This window comes from Rhinopithecus roxellana, chromosome 2, assembly GCF_007565055.1.
Source record: "Rhinopithecus roxellana isolate Shanxi Qingling chromosome 2, ASM756505v1, whole genome shotgun sequence".
NCBI classification, from domain to species: domain Eukaryota; kingdom Metazoa; phylum Chordata; class Mammalia; order Primates; family Cercopithecidae; genus Rhinopithecus; species Rhinopithecus roxellana.
Genome location: NC_044550.1, coordinates 87,582,232 through 87,597,578, shown reverse-complemented (window position 1 = coordinate 87,597,578; position 15,347 = coordinate 87,582,232).

The window sequence follows — 15,347 nt, the reverse complement described above, 5'->3', positions numbered from 1 at the left end:
AGATTTAGTCATTATCCTATTGTTGATTCCGATATAACATTTACATCATACTATATTCATTGTATCTATGGCTTGGATAAACATATGGAAACTCATGGCATCAAATGTGTGGATCCAGGGAAGCTAGAATAGGCAAAACACTGAATATAGGAAATATGATTTTAAAACTAAAATACTCTTTGCTACAAAAGTGAATACATTTATGACACCATATAATTATTATAACCATATGTATATTTAATGTTTTTCTAAGTAAGTACTACCTTCATTTTACTTTAGCAGTGATGAAAAATCTCCCTTGTTTCCTGATCAGTCATCCAGATAATAGACGTAATTTCAGACAGAAATATCTTTCCTGTCTTTTTAACGTAAGTAAAATACAATCAACCATATTATTCTCTTTAGACAATAACTTTTTTTGCTTTGAACTGACTAACAGCTGCTATAAAGACAGAAAAAGAGTGTCAGCACTAATTATACTTGAAATTATCAAACTCTGGACTCTTAAAAAGTTGGTAATAATTAAAACATCAAAAAATAGATTGCTAATGAATATTTGTGGAATAAATAAATGCATTATTATAACATTAACTATTAAATTATAAATTATATTATTAAATTGAGAGAGAATCAATCTGATTCACTCAGGAATTAAAATGTTTTCATGAGATGGTAGATTGGTGAAAGCAGGGCAAAACTGATAATAGACAAGTAATTCTTTTGATATATACACATATACATATAGTCATCATTTTATTTGATGTATATGGTTTTGCTTTGCATATATGATATATAAATAACATGTATATCATTTTTCTAAACATATTTATAATTATCAATGTACCCAATGAAGTGAATGTGCCTCCATAACATTTAACAGTTACGTCAGCAGGAAAGGGAAAACAACTGCGACCATGTAAACAATTCCTTGCTTCAGCTACTTGTTAACTATGGCTGCAGCTGTCTGAGCCAGCTGTCCAGTGGTAGCCTGATTCCCAGCGTGCATCTGGAAGCCGTGGAAGAATGCCAGTAAAGAATAAGAAAGGACCAAATATGCTAGTGGAAACCGACTAACCATGCTGAGGCTTCCACCTCCGTGTGTGTGGAGGGAAAGCCCTAACCGTGCCTCCTGGGAATGCCAGTGTCTCCTTAGTCAATTGATTTTACAACCTTTCCTTGTTGCTTCCAGTCATCTTGTCTTCTTAAGTCTTGCTGTGTTTTCAAAACTTATTTTTTTTCATAAATCACTATGTTGCTTTCCCACTATAACTCTCCTCACTACTTAGAATTTCTTTTGTTTCTAGTCCTGTTTCTTTAGTTGCTAATATCTGGAAATATTGCGAGTGAGTATTTATTACGTTATTTAACATTCTTGAATCTTCAGAGTACTTGTGGCCAACACTTTGACTGTTCACAGTAACCACCAAAAATGTGCCTTATAGTTGATATTCAAATCTGGCCAAGATGGGGAAAAAGCAATCAGATTTACCTTCTGGGGCTTTAAAAGATTAGAAAACTTGATGAATTATAAGAAATCAGCTCACAAGTCATGTGACAAGAGGGAACAAAGGACAGTTATTCCTAAAAGATGGTAAACAAATGAAGTGAACTCCAGTTTACTGACTGGAGAAAGTCTCCAGGACATAGTGCAGACAGTGGCAACTCACACAGAAACCAGCCTCTCAGAGTTGAGGAGATGGAACTGGATGTCTAGGGGGAGAGGTGGCTGGAGTTCACAAAAGAGTGTGAGAGGGAAGAGAACTGCAGGAAGAACAGACTCCAAGTATCTGCAGAGGAACTCTGTGGCTGTCTGAGACAACTGTCCAGGAGTAGTCTATTCCCAGCATGCATCTGTAGATGGTGTTCATTTGAGTACTGATAAGCACACATGTGTGAAGAAACTCCTCAAGGCCAGAAAGAACCACACACATATATTAGAGAAAATAGTGCCTAGAGATCACAACAGGCCAAGAATAGTGGCTCTTCTCCATAGCAGGAGCAGAGTTACTCACAATTCACATGGCACCTGTCAAAGTACTAACAAGGGTCTTGCTTCAGGAATGTGGAAAAAAATTAACTCTAAATAGCCTCTGGTCTTCCCTAAGGAAGCCTAAAACCAAGACCCAAAACAATCAAACTTATTCCAAGTCACTCAATTGTCACAGAACGAAGCTCAATATTATTTTACAAAACATACATACTCAGCATTCATTAAGGTAAAATTCACAATGCCTCAAACTTGTTAAAAAATTACTAGGCATTACTGCAAAGAAGCAAAAATTATATATAATCCATAATTTAAAAAGATCATTTAAAAGTAAACCAGAAATTATGCAAAACATTAAGTTAATAAGCAAGAATATTTTAAAATATTTTAACTCTATTTCATGCACTTAAGAAGCTGCCAGGAAGAGTAAACCTGTTAAGAAGTGATATGGCAGAGATTCTTTTAAAGGACCCAAACTGAACTTCTCTAGACAAAATCTATGAGTCTAAAATGAAAAATTCAGTGGATAGGATTAACTCCAGATTAGATGTTGCAGAAAAAAAAATTAGAGAATTGAAGACGTAGCAAAAGACACTCTCTAAACGAAACCGAGGGAAAAGAATATCTGAAAAAATAATGGAAAACTTCAAGTGATCAAAATATGCATGAATGGAGTCTCCAACGTTAGGAGAGGGAAACGACAATAATATATTTTACAATTAATGGCCAAAAATTTTCTGAATTTGTTGAAAACTGTAAATTGACAAATCTAAGAAACTCGATGAACCCAACTTCAAAAATCATAAAGTACACTATACAAGGCATATCATAATAAATTGCCTAATATCAATAAAAAAAGGGAAAAATGTAAAGCAGTTAGTGAAAGACATACTGCATACAGAGGAACAAGAAAAAAGGTGACAGATTTCTCATCAGAAATAACGCAAGTTACAAGACAAGTTGGAATATTACCTTTAATGCACCAAAATGTTTGTATGTCTGTGTATATATATATACATTCCCCTAGAATTTTAAGTCATGGAAACATTGTCTTTCTAAAATGAAGGTAAAATGAAGATGTTTCAACAATATAAAGAAGTAGAAATAATTCATTACTTGTAGATCATCACTACAGTAAATATTAAAATAAATACTTTAAATAAAAGTAAAATGTCACCAGATAGAAATCTGGATCTACCCAAAAGAGCAAAGGAAGTAGTAATTAAAAGGATAAATATGAAGGAATTTTCGTATTATTTAAATATCTTTAAAACACAATTCATTTTGTAAAGCAAGTGGAATATCTTTAAAACATAATTCATTGTGTAAAGCAAATGTTGAAATGTAGCATTTATAACACATATAGAACTAAAATGTATGATAATAATGGCACAAAAATCAGAAAAAGTAATAATACTGTCATTGGGTTACAATTCTATATATGAGAGAAAATATTAGCAAGTGAATGTAGATTATGATAAATAAAAACATATAATAAACTCTGAAGTGACCCCTACAATAACATAACAGAGAGCTTAACTCCCAGAAGTTGAAAAGAAAGTAAAATAGAATCTTAAAATTCCATTTTATGATTTTTATTTTCTATATTCTAAAGAAAATGTATATTTATACTGAAGAATATAAGTAATTGAAAAAAGAAATAAAGAGTAGATATAGCAAATGTAAAGTACATATCAAGATGGTGTATTTGAACTCACCCACATCAATAAACACATTATATTTCTATTTTTACCCCAACTAAAAGGCAGAGATTATCAAAATGGATAAATAATTAAGACTCAGCTAGATGACACCTACACTGAATTCACTCTATAATGATACAAATAAGTTAAAAATAAAGTATGGAAAAGATGCAGGCTAACAATAATTAAAGAAAATTAGAGTGGCTATTTTAATATCAGACACAGTAGAGTAAGAAAAATATATTACAGGGTAGCAAGGAGGTCAATTTATCAAAAGACACACAGATCATAAGTATTTATGCACCCAATAACAGAAACCCAAAATACATGAGAAGAAAGCTTATAGATCTGTAAGAAGAAATAGAAAATCGACAGTGATAGAGATTTCAACACTATCTCGATAACTGATAAAGCAATTATAAACTATTAGTGTAAATATAGATTTGAACAATATCATCAACCAGTCTAGCCTAAATGACATTTATAGATCACTCTACTCATTAACTGCAGTATAAATATTCTTTTCAACTGCACCCAGAGCATTAAGCATGATAGACCAAATTCTGGCCCATAAAACAAATCTCTGGTGTGATCTAAGAGAAAGATGAGATCTAAGAGACAACAAGGACTGAAGAGGACCTCCTCTCAGATCAGAATGTGAAGAAGTAAGTTCTTGGAGACGTGCTAATGACAGGAAAGATGACCAGGCAGAAGAGTGGGGACCTCCTCATCGACTTCCTCCCCCAGCTCTTTAAGAGGCTGAGAAAGAGACCGAGACCAAGAAAGAGAATGTGAAAAAGAGAAGGCCTCATGGAGAGCTGAGAAGGATAGGGAATCTCCTTGTTGTACTAAAAATGAAACTAATGAAGATGGATGGACCATAGGACATTAACTCTCAAGATAATGGATTTAAACTGCTGTATTCAATAGGTATAATCACATTCAAGGATTATTATACTTGTGCTTCAGTCAATCTAAATTGGATTCTTTAATGTTGTTTCACCATAAAACAAAAAGCATGAACTTGTATTAATCCTATATAATAGATTGATCATGCCCCATATCCACAGGAGGTGGGAGAAACCATGCCATTTTCTGGAATTTAAGGGTGGAGCATTATTTCATCGATCATCTGTTGACAAAAAAATAAAAATAAAAAATAAATTTAAAATGTGAACCTTCAGGTATTGAGTAACATTTTATCTTTGTATAGAACTGATCTTTTTTTATTTTAAAATATCTGATACTAATTTGGAATGAAGTAAGTTTCTGTCAAAGAGGATGTAGAGAAATAGGAAAGCTTTTACACTGTTGATGGGAGTGTAAACTAATTCAACCATTGTGGAAGACACTGTGGCGATTCCTCAAGGATCTAGAAGTAGAAATACCATTTGACCCAGTGATCCCATCACTGCGTATATACCCAAAGGGTTATAAATCATGCCACTATAAAGACACATGCACACATATGTTTATTGTGGCACTATTCACAATAGCAAAGACTTGGAACTAACCCAAATGTCCATCAATGATAGACTGGGATAAGAAAATCTGGCACATATACACCATGGAATACTATGCAGCCATAAAAGAAGGATGAGTTCATGTCCTTTGTAGGGACATGGATGAAGCTGGAAACCATTATTCTGAGCAAACTATTGCAAGGACAGAAAATCAAACACTGCACGTTCTCACTCAGAGGTGGGAATGGAACAATGAAATCACTTGGACACAGGGCACAGAACATCACATACTGGGGCCTGTTGTGGGGTAGGGGGTTGGGGGAGGGATAGCATTAGGAGAAATACCTAATGTAAATGACAAGTTAAAGGGTGCAGCAAATCAACCTGACACATGCATACACATGTAACAAACCTGCATGTTGTGCACATGTACCCTAGAACTTAAAGTATTAAAAAAAAAAGAAAGAAAAGAAAAGAAAATATATTTGAAGATCCTTTAAAGCAGTAAATCTGAAACAATTTTCACAACTTTAACTGGCTGAAATGTACCTCTTTTGGGTATTTTGAGGTATTTACCATAAACTAAATTTAGAAAGTTTTAAGATTCACTTTAAATAGACATTACAAATATTGGATACACTGGGGTTTTCGTTAGATTTACTTGAGAGAAAGTGAGTATAAAGCAATTTGCAGTTTTTATTCTAATGAAAAGAATACCGCACAGTGTAAATCCAAACAGTACAGCTTTTAAATTTTAAAGCACTTGGTAAACTATCGCTGAGTTTTTTTCTGTTGCCAATAGCAAACTGCTTTTCCATTAATGGAGAATGCATGGCTTTCAAGCATTTTAAATATGACAATATTTATAAATGTATGGTTTGGAGGAATCGTTTAAATTCTCTTCCCTAATTTTCTTTCTCTTCAAGATAGATTCTTTCAACAAGTAATTTATAGTAATGACTGTGTTGACTCCAATATTGGAGTGTAGTAGCTATGTTAAAGATTAACACATCTCAATATACTTAAGAGTTCAAGTCATATCAAGAATGCATTCAAATCACGAATTCAATTTGAATCAGTAACAAAAACATATCTACACAGTCCTCAAATATTCAGACACTAAATATCACACTTCTACATAACCATGGGTCAATAAGTACTCAAAAGAGAAATTAGAAAATATTTTGAATTGAATAAAAATTAAAACATTACATTTAAATTTTATGTGAAGTTAAAATGGTACTTAAAAGAAAATGTTTACCATAAGATAATTCAATTCCTCAAAGAAAGATCTAAAATTAATGACTGATGATTCTAATTGAAGAAAATGTAAAAAGAAGAGCAAATGAAGCTAAAAGCAGCAGCAGAAAAAAACATAACGAAGGCCAGAACAGTAATTAATGAAATAAAAACAAAAATAATGTTGAATATTCATGACACTGAAAGATTTTTTGAGAAAATCAATAAAATTGATGATTTCTGTAAGCATATATAGATATGGAATAATAGAGAGGTGACAAACTACCAACCTTCCAACGTCAGGACTGAGAAAGGTATTGTCCCTATAGTTTTTATAGCTATTCAAATTATAATAAGGGAATAAGATATTCACCTTCATGCCAATAAATACAACTTCAATCAAATGGAAACATTTCATGAAAGACATAAACTACCAAAATGTGCTTAAGAAGTAATAAATCATGTAAACAGCCCTATATTTATTAGAATCTTCAGTTACAAATCTTCTCACAAAAAACTCCAGGTGCCAATGGCTTACCCAGATGAATACTACCTAACTTTGCAGGAAGGATTAGTATGAACTATACATCAATTCCTCCCCAAAATTGAGGGGGTTAGAATATTACCATTACCCAACTTATTATCCGAGGTCAGCATTATTCTGAATCAAAAATTGACACAAAATTTTAAAAAATTATAGGCCAATATTCCCTATAAACACAGGTACAGAAATTTTAATATAATTCTGACAAAGCTAACCCTCAAACATACTAAAATTGTAATATGCCATGACCAAATAGGACTTATTCCTGGAATGTTAGGATAATTTAACATCAAAACCAATCCTATTAACAGACACACAGATATTTACACAATCATATTAACACAAGTATACATTTTTGTCTGTTAATAGGATTGGTTTTGATATATACACACACACATTTAAATATGCTAGGTGGTGTATTTCAATTACAGTTTTCGAGTTTTTGTTTTTGTTTTCTCTTTTCTCTTTGTGGCAAATGTTTATTGAAGCTTTCTTATGTATCAACCTTAGCTGACTTGGAGGAAGACCAGAAGTCCTGTTACAGTGTTGTAAATTGTCCTTAACTATAACTAGTGACAGGATGGAACATCTCATGTATGGTATGGAATCAGAAAAACTTAATCAACAGCCCATTTACTTTGGCTTTCCATACACTTACTGTTTCGTGGAATCTCATTTCAATGTCAGCAGCTGTATTCTCTGTTTTACAGACTTCAGAATAAAACCTGAAGGAAATTTAAAAATCGCTGGAGAATACCATTCTCTTCTATTTAAGAGGAATGGAAAATGCTCACACAAAAAAAGATGTTTTGGGCCAGGGAATATTAGAGAATGTTGGATTGGAAAAGTATTGTTTCTGCAAATCAGTAACTCAACCCTTTAATAAACAAGATCATATTATATTTAGTAATGGAATGACAGTAAAAGCTGCTTAAAGAGCAAGGACCACATTTTATACCACTTTTTAGACCTAACACCAATAAAAGCTAAGCACTTAATAAATGTTTTTCTGCTAACTCTAAGCTAGTTTTTCCCGTAGCACCACACTGTCTTCATTTTGGTGGAGAAAATGTATAATTCACATTAATGAAATACCAGTCAGAATATTTTACTGATTGAAGATAAACATTATTGTGCTTTCTCATTCTTGATAACCTTTCAGTTTATAATATGAAGCAATCATGATATATATCAATGAACACACAGATTACAACATCCATCCAACAAGTGCTAAGTAGTAATGTCAACACTGAAGGCTAAGCTTATTTATCAATTTCTTCAGAGAGATATTAGCTATGACCAAGACAATAGACTTCCTCCACCGGAATTAGAATTACCTGGTGGAAATTGAATAGAAGTATGTATAACAACAATTTTAATTAAACGTTTACTAAGTGTCAAGCATAGTAGAAGATTTGTGTATTTATTCATCCTACATTTTTTGAGTAGTTACTATTTGTAAGACACTGTCCTTTGTTCTAGAAATACGATGGTGAGTGAGACAGACTGAGCTCCTTGGTGATCCTATATTCCAGTGTGGGAGAGACAGACAGTTAACAAATAAGTAAGTAAATAAGGTTTTTGCAGTCAGGGGTAACCGTCATGAAGAAAGTAAAACAGGGTCAGTAAAACAGTATACCTATTTACACAATATCATCACCCAGTACCAATGCACCTTTGAAAATTCTCTAGCCAGCTTTGACCCTCCAGTAGAGAATGACTGGAGTAGCTGTTCTAAATTAGAAGGAGGGGAGGAGGAAAGCCTAAATGATAAGGAAAGGCTGGAGGGAACATTTATGGGAAGCTGTTTTCAAGCAAAGGAATCAGTGTGGGCAGAGACCCTAAGGCAACCAGAGTTTGGCCCCATCATGGGAAGGCAGCCAGGGGTCAATATGACAGGATCAGAGTGAGGAAGAGGAAAAGCCGTAAGGGAGGAATCAGATTCCTCCCATAGAGGAGGAAAGAGGGCAAGGAGATGCAGAACCTTGTAGGCCATGAGAGGAAGTTGGGATTTATTCTGAATAAGATGAAATTTTCCGGAGGGTTTTAAGCAGAGAATAAGTAGGATATTTTTTCTGTTTTTTTTTTTTTTTTCATTTTTCATATTTTTTTTTTTTTTAGATGGAGTCTTGCTCTGTCACCCAGGCTGGAGTGCAGTGGCACAATCTCAACTCACTGAAACCTCTGCCTCCCGTGTTCAAGCGATTCTTCGGCCTCAGCCTCTCGAGTAGCTGGGATTACAGGCACTGTCATCAAGCCTGGTTACTTTTTGTATTTTTGTAGAGATGGGGGGTTCATTATGTTGGCCAGGCTAGTCTTGAACTCCTGACATCAGGTAATCTACCTGCCTCGGCCTCCCAAAGTGCTGGGATTACAGGTGTGAGCCACTGTGCCCGGCCTTTTTATCTGTACTTTTAAGAGATCCTTCTGGCCACTCGGGAGATCATTGCCAAGACTGAGCAAGCAAGAGTGAAAGCAGAGTGACCACTTAATGGACTAATTAATTACTTCAGGTGAGAAATGATGCTTGTTGGATTAACACAATAACACAGATTTGTTGAAGTGGGGTGGGTGGATTTGGAAAATATCTTGAAGGTCAAGCTGATAGTACTTGCTAATTTGTTGGATTTAGGAACTGGAAGATTAGAGAGAAGAGGATTGGAGAATAACACCTCAATTGATAGTTTAGTTGTTACTGGTGCTACATAATATTTATTTCTCATCATAAGCTTGCCAGACAGGTATGAAAATTCTGGTGTCGCAGATGATGAAAATGATGTTTGGCTAGAGAAAGAACTTTCCCCAAATCACACTGCTAGGGAATGGTAGAAGATTTAAGTCCAAAGAACAGTATATATATAAATTGTTTTTTGAGAGGGAATCTCGCTCTGTTGCCTAGGCTGAAGTACAATGGCACGATCTCTGCTCACTGCAACTTCCCCCTCCTGGGTTCAAGCGATTCTCCTGTTTCAGTCTCGCAAGTAGCTGGGATTATAGGCACACACCACCACGCTCATCTAATTTTTTTTTTTTTTTTTAATAGAAGAGGGGTTTCACCATGTTGGTCAAGCTGATCTTGAACCCCTGACCTTGTGATCTGCCTGCCTTGGCCTCCCGAAGTGCTGGGATTATAGGTGTGAGCCACCGTGCCCGGCACAAACAGTATATTTCTTTATACAATATCATCACCCTTAGTAACCCTGCACCTTTAAAAATTTCCTAGCCAGAATTGACAAGATTATAAAGCAAAAGCCCAAAAGCACAAGCTGAACTTCAGATCATCTGATAGCCACAACTTAGAACTGGAAAGAATATCTAACACCAACTTAATAACAATCCACCAAAAGCACCAATTTATTCTACTCAACCCCGACTCCACTTGAGAATTTCAGCTCATGGGGGACTCATAGCATTCCCTCAGTCTTATTAAAATCCAATTAAAATATTTGAAGTTAGAATTGTTTCCTCAAAAGAAAAGATCCTAGGTCACTGTATAGTGTTTTGGAATAAAAAACTTGATATTTTGAGTTGGATTTTTTTTTTTTCTTTTTTGTAACGGAGTCTGGCTCTGTCACCCAGGCTGGAGCGCAATGGTGTAATCTTGGCTCACTGCAACCTCCGCCTCCCGGGTTCATGCAATTCTCATGCCTAAGCCTCCCAAGGAGTTGGAATTACAGGCGCATGCCTCTACGCCCTGCTAATTTTTATACTTTTAATAGAGACGGGGTTTCACCATGTTGGCCAGGCTGGTCTTGAACTCCTGACCTCAGGTGATCCACCTGCCTCGGCCTCCCAAAGTGTTGAGATTACAGGCATGAGCCACCGTGCCCAGCCAGGATGATTTTCTTAATAGCAGATACACAGTTGAAACTATTTTTTTCTACAGGTAGCATAAGTTAAAAAAAAAAAAAAACATGAACACTTGACCAAAAAATCAATAACTCTTTCCACTGTTAAGGCTTTTAAAGTTACAAGAGTAAGGTCTAATACTGGCCATTACCTCAATTCTAAACTATTAATAGTAATTAGCACTCTTCTAAGAGACTTCATTGAAGTCCAGTGTTTCCAGTGCCAAAAATAAAAACAGAAAGAGTGGTAAACAGATGCCATCGCTTGTTGTGCATCTTGACTTGGGAATTCAGTGATTATGTCAGGTTCAGAGAGCCTGACCTCCAGCACACCTTTCTTTGGCTTCCCATCACGAGCAAAGGGGAAGGTTGGCAATGATGTAACTTCTGAAAAAAGTCAAAGAAAGAAACTGGAACTTCAGAAGGGTTGCGAAACCTATTCCAGGAATATCTGATTAAATTATCTTTGCTAAAAATAAATAAGAGTAAAAAGAGCTATGTTTAAAAACTAATTAATAATTTTTAAAAAATCTTTTCTGACTGATACCTTCCTGCCCACTGAATTTCCAAGTTTTTCAACATCTGCTTCATAAAGAGATTTAATTAATTCAATTTTAGCTTGTCAGGAAAAAGAGAGTCTCTATTCTTTGGACAATAATTTCCCTAAACCACTAATAATCATTTAGTTAGAAAAACCATAGTCTTCATCATCTGTGTCCTGAATTATACAATGTTAACTCAAAGAAAAGGAATGTAGGATACATCATATCCTCTAAAATGTGTGGTAGGGGAGAATTTCTTTAGCATAAGTAAAGCTCTATGCTGTTTTAAACAGCTTTGTAAAGATGTCCTCAGATGCATACTTTAGAAGTTTTCAGGCTACAGATAATTTTCCTTTTTATTATCTCTATAAATTTAAGAAAAATGTAGCACAAAGGAACATTATAATGATGTGTGATATTTTTGTGGTAAATGTTGGGCAGAAAAATCTATAAATTAACGAAGGAAGCTCTTAGCTATTATTGTAAAACTGTAATTTGGTTTCATGAAATTTAAATCATAGACTAAAATAGAAGCAAGGACATTAAACGTGTCAAGAAATGCCAATCAAGGATGTAGACAATGATTTACGTAAATTTATATTCAAAGAAATATTATTAATAATATCATAAATGTAGAGTATTCATGCTTAGTAATAAGAAAATAGTTGTGTAAATGTAGCATTCCTAAGTCCTTTAAATAAATTTTCACAGACTAATGATACAGTATTCAGAAATGCTCACATTATAAACTGACATGGTACAACACAAGGCAACATAGGTTGATCAATTATTACCTTAGGCCAAGCACTGTGTTATGTACCCTAATGTAATATATCATGTCATCTCTATCTAAGAAATAGATACTTCATTTTCCTGATGCAGAAATAGGCAAGAGGGTAAACAAATTCCCAACTAACACACAGTAGGTTGTAGAGCACCTATTTGATTTGAACCTGATGTGTCTGCTTCCGTGTCTCATGGTCTTACCCATGGTTCACCTGCATTTGCAACAAATTGTTGCAAATACTCAGCTTAATTCTCTTTAGAGTGTTAATGTTGTTGATGTTTATCACTCTCGTGGTAGTATGAAGTGAACAAAGCACTCAGAACCAGTGTCTCATTCCATACAGAATCTTAGATAAGATACACATTCTAATTCTGATGGGTTCAGAAATGTGCTGTTCTGGTATCTTAGGGACATAAGATACTAGGGCTTTGCCAAACTCCTGTTTCAGTGACCATGACACTATGTAAGCAATGGCTTCCTGACTCTTTTAATATTGAGTTCCTACACTGTATCTTCTCACATTTGGTCCTTGTTTTAGGTACTCACTGAGTAATTAAAGCATGATATTCAATGTGCTTTATTTCTACATGATGTCTAGATGGGCATCTAAGGGGATATTAACTTTGCCTCTTTTTCTGTGTGACCAGCTTCAGCATATCCAGTTTAGCTTAGAAGTTACCTGCTATAAGGAATTCCATAACCTCCATTCTCTCTAATACTCTATTAAAAATTAAACTGACTACACCAAACTCTCTTGATTTTGTTCTAACCTCACTGGCTACTCCTTCTCTGTCTTCTTCACTGATTTCTCTTCACTTCCCCCCTTCTAGATACGGCAGTGTCCAGGAACCAACACTTAAAACCTTTGGTGATGTTTTATCCAATCTTGTGGCTATAAATGCAATCTCTGTGCTGAGGACTCTAATTTTATGTCTTAAGATCGGTATATCCAAGTGCCCGCTTGACTGTCTTACTTGCTATAAATAGCTATTTCAAATTTATTTTAAAACAAAATAAACCTGGATTTTCTACCCCATCAAATAAATAAAATCAAACAATTAAACAAACAAAACAAACCTTTTCCTGCCCCCTCTCATTTCTAATCTCAGTAAATAGCACCGTGGTTTGCCTACTGTCTGTCAGTCTATACTCTCACATGCAATCTATCATTGTGTCCTTTAGGATTTCTGCTCAAAGTTTAGTTCACCCACTACTCACATCACTCCAGGTGTCATCTCTCATCTGGACTTTCAGTATAGCTTCTAACTTCGTCTTTTCTTCATATTCCTCTGTGGTCTAATTGCTTGATGAAGCAAACCTGTTTTATTCTGCCAGATTTGCTGATTTCAATGACCAGCTCAAACATCACCAGCTGTGTGACTCTCACATAACTTTTGCATCTAAGTTTCTCCATTTATTAAAGAATAATAATATACCTCAGAGCTGACAGAGTTGATCTAAGGATGATACACATTATTCAAGATAAAATTGCTTTGCACAGTGTTTGCGCACAGTAACACTCAGTGAAGGTTAGTTATTTTTTCAACCACAGCCAATTTTAGTGCATAAATTAGATCATGTCATTTTCTCATTCCAAATTCTTTGTTGGCATTACCACACTTGAAGAAAATGTAAAGTCCTTAACATGACCCAAAACTCTAAAAGATCTAGACCTTTGGTACTCTTGACTCTATTTCTAACTACTGTCTTCCAGCTTACTGTGTTCAAGCCACCGGCTCTTCGAAATTGTCTAAGCTATTTCAACTTCAATGATTTATATAAATTTATATTCAGAGAAATATTACTACTATATACTGTCAGGTGCCTCTCATTCCTACTCTCTTCACTCAGATATTCAAAAAACTTACTCCTTTCATATATGTTTCTGCTCAAATTTTACCCATACTTCAGGGTGATATGTTTTCCCTGACCTCCCTATCAAAAATAATACCCTATCCATCTCTTCCTCTTTAATTTGCTTTTTTCACTTCATAGTACTCAGAAAGTCCTGATACATGTTTGTTTGCCCATTTGTTCATTGCCAGTCTCCTTTAAAAGAGAGTAATCTGCATGAGAATAAAGACTTATTTCATTAAGACTTTTGTTTACCTCTCTATCCCCATTGTCTGGAACAATGTCTGGTGTCAATAACAGGTGTTCAATAAATATTTGTGAATGAAGGATTACATGACATATAAAAATCTTTTTACACGTCTTTCTCCATCAATAGACTTCAGTCTTTTTCCACTGTTTGATGCATAATGGATATAATAAATATTTATAAGTGAGAAATTATTAATGAATGAATGAACATAATGTAATTAGAAAACCATCCCCAGGGGGATGAACTAGGGAAGGTGTGATGCGCAGGCAACTCTTTACACCTGGAAAAACAAATATTTAATTTACAGACAACCTAAAATACTTATTTTCTTTTCTGGTTATCATTTCTGATCAATATGTGGCTCCTTTTGGTTAAGTACAGGTTAGACACTAGAAAGAAGTGGATAATTAATTGCACAATAGTAGTAACTGTCAGTACCTTTGAAACCTAAAACTAGATCCAATTATTTGAAAGTCAATTAACTAATAAGTTGAGCAATTACTGCCACAAACACATAACTTCGATTCAACATGAGAGATTCTCCTTGATTTTCAGCACAGGTATGCCTTTTTCATGGGTTACTATGGCTTAAATCCTGCACTCCAATGGCAAAGATCCCATTTGAGAGAACAGACAGAGAACATCAGGTTGAAGGGAAAGGGGTATCGCAGTACTTAGTGAAAAGCTTAGGAAATTAAGACCAGAAGATCAAAGAAAATGCTCGAAATAAAACCCTTTTCATGTGCTTATGCTTTTCACTATTTCCAGTAATCAACATTTTTGGAGAAGATTCAATAGGAGTTTATATTATTATAATATATATGTAGATATAATCATATCTAATAAATAAATAAATATAATAAAATAATTATATATAATAATATAATTATATTCACATATACTCCATTTAAAATTATCTTTGATAAAATCAGCTGGAAAGAAATAACAGAAATTATCTTTACTCAAAAACGTGATTGAGATATTTTTATTACCAAAAGTGAAGGGTGTGAAGATTCATTTATCTTTTTAAAAACAAAGAGGAAAAATTCATTGAGAGGTATTTTGATCTATTGTGGTATACAAAAATCTATTCCAGGGTAAACAAAACATGGCATTTGAAAAGCACAGGC